Source organism: Nannospalax galili, unplaced genomic scaffold (assembly GCF_000622305.1).
Source record: "Nannospalax galili isolate Female #2095 unplaced genomic scaffold, S.galili_v1.0 scaffold538, whole genome shotgun sequence".
In the NCBI taxonomy this organism is placed as follows: domain Eukaryota; kingdom Metazoa; phylum Chordata; class Mammalia; order Rodentia; family Spalacidae; genus Nannospalax; species Nannospalax galili.
In genome coordinates, this window is record NW_008343842.1 from 3590399 (window position 1) to 3593304 (window position 2906).

The window sequence follows — 2906 nt, forward strand, 5'->3', positions numbered from 1 at the left end:
TTTTTGAGACAGGGTCTCCCTGTAGCCCCAGCTTTCCTGGAACTCACTATGTAGACCAGGCTGGCCTCGAACTCACAGAGATACGCCTGCCTCTGCCTCCCAAGTGCTGGGATCAAAGGCGTGCGCCACCACACCCAGCCTGGGATTTTTTTAAAGCATGCATCACCAGACCTGGTGAAAATCTTTTTTTTTTTTTATGTTTTAGTATTTTTATTTTATGTGTATGAGTGTATTGCCTGCATGTATGTGAGTGCACCCTTGTTGTGCAGTGCAGCGGAGGTCAGAAGAGGGCTTCGGATTCCCCTGGAACGGAGTTAAGGACGGTTCGTAGCCTCCATGTGGGTGCTGGGAATGGAACCCGGGTCCTCTGCAAGAGCAGTCAATGCTTTTAACCGGTGAGCCATCTCTACAGCCCGAAAAAATAAATCTTAAAAACAAAAAACCTGGTAAGCATATGAGAATACTTCTCTATGGTGGTGATACCCTCTCCGCTCCCAATGCCCATGACCTCCACCTGCTGCAGTTCACAGAGATGGAGGGTTTGCCACCAAAACTCCAGGGACTATGGCCAACCACTAAGACCTTAACCACTAAGACCTTACCCCCAGCAAGCCCATTCCCTTCTCCCTCAAGGAGACCCTGACTACACAAGGCCAGGGTATGAGCTGAGAGCTAGCAGGGGTAGGGTGCAGGGCTAGATGGTGTGTATCACTAGGAATGTGCTGGGATTACATATAAACTGCCATACCTACTTTATGTGGCCCTGGACATCAAATCCCGGGTTCAGGGATATTTGGCAAGCATTCTCCCAGCTAAGCTACAGCCTCATCCATCATGGACATTAGCCATAAACAATGACCAGCAGCCTCTACCTGATGTTCCCACTTCTCTCTCAGAGGCCATATGCACACTCTAAGGCCAGGGAGGACCAGTGGCAGGGGCCACAGCTAGGAGCTGGTGTAGGTAGATTCAGTCAGATTTGAAGGAGCAGTTGGGGGCTAGACAGCTAGCCCCGTGGTCAAGAGCACCTGGGTTTGGTTCCCAGAACCCATATGGCAGCTAACCGGTTGTCTGTAATTCCAGTTCCAGGTGATCTGATGCCCTCTTCTGGCCTCTCTGTGGGCATTGCACACAAGTGGTGAATTTGTATACAGGCATGGAAAACACCATAAACATAAAAATAAATATAACACAAATTTTTAAATGTATTTTATTATTTTTTAAACTTTTTTTATTTTTGGGGGTCTTTTTGAGACAGGGTCTCCCTGTAGCCCCAGCTGTCCTGGAACTCACTATAGACCAGGCTGGCCTTGAACTCCCAGAGTTCCCCCTGCCTCTGCCTCCCAAGTGCTGGGATTAAAGGCGTGCGCCATTCCCCGTTATTTTTTTTTAATTTTATTTATTATTTTTATTTTATGTGTATGCATGTATTGCCTGCATGTAGGTAAGTGCACCCGTGTCATGCAGTGCCCATGGAGATCAGAAGAGGCTGTTGGATCCCCTGGAACTGGAGTTATGGACAGTTGGCAGCTGCCATGTGGGTGCTGGGATTTGCACCCGAGTCTTCTGCAAGAACAACCAGTGTTAACTGCTGGGCCATCTCTCCAGCCCTGCTATTATTTTTATATTGTGTGTATGAGTGTATTGCCTGCATGTATATAAGTGCACCCGTTTCATGCAGTGCTGTAGAGGTCAGAGGAGGGTGTTGGATTCTCTTGGAACTGGAGTTATGGATGGTTGTTAGCTACCATGTGGATACTGGAAATCAAACCCAGGTCCTCTGCAAGAGCAGTCAGTGCTCTTAACTGCTGAGCCATCTCTCCAGCACTATTATTTTTATTCTGACCCTCAGAGGTCAAAAGAGGGTGTCAAATCCCCTAGCACTGGAGTTATGGACAGTTGTTAGCTGCCATGTGGGTGCTGGGATTCAAATCAGGGTCCTCTGCAAGAGCAGCCAGTGCTCTTAACTGCTGAGCATCTCTCCAGCTGCACAAGAAATGTTTTTAATGAAGGGATAGAGGCCATCCCCCACATGAAGAACAAGCACCGGATCTGGTTGAGAGACAGAAAAAGGAGGAGGGGGCTTTCACTTCTCCCAGGATAAGGCCAGCCTGGCCTGGTCTAAGTGGGAGCTCTGAGCACCCTGGTGTAGCGCTGAAGTTTATTCCTCTGTCTTCCAGCAGGTGGCAGTGAAGTGTCTAGGGAATGCCTTTCTGTTTGTCCAGGCAGCAGTGACCAGGGGACTTCTTCTTTCAAAGAAAAAGGTCAGGCCAGAGGGCTTGTGAGCACTTCTGGTCAGCCTCAGAGAGTACAGCCTTCTAGAAAGACCGCCAAGAGCCAGGAACCTCTTTTTGGCATCCTCCCTCTCTGCTTAAGCCCAGGACAAGCTGGACCAACACTTCCCACTTCCCCCATGAAGATACAGGACCCTCAGGGTGCCCACGTGGCAGCTGAAATCCCTGGAAGTAACTGTTCCTTCCTCCCCCCGCAAACTAGTGCCTGAATGGCTCAGTGAGATGGCCCCAGGGGAAGCCCCTAGCTTCCCTTTTCTGGCTTCCACGGGACAACAGCATGTGAACACCTATGCTAGCCACTCTAAGACAGGGTCCATTGTGCAGCCCCCTACATGGCCTGGAACCTGCTATGTAAGGCAGGCTGGTCTCGAACTCCCAGGGATCCACCTCCATTTGCTTTTTGAGTACTGGGATTCAAAGCAGTACCGCCATCCCGCCACCCCTCTTTTAATATTTTGTTTTGACTTGATTGTATTTTATTTTATGTTTGTTTTCATTTTTTTGTGACAGAATCTCAGCAGCTAGTGTTTTACAGAGAAAGAAATGGCTGTTAGAATCCAGTCATTCCAAGCACCCAAAATTGAGTACATTAAAGAGATTTCTTAAAAGAGA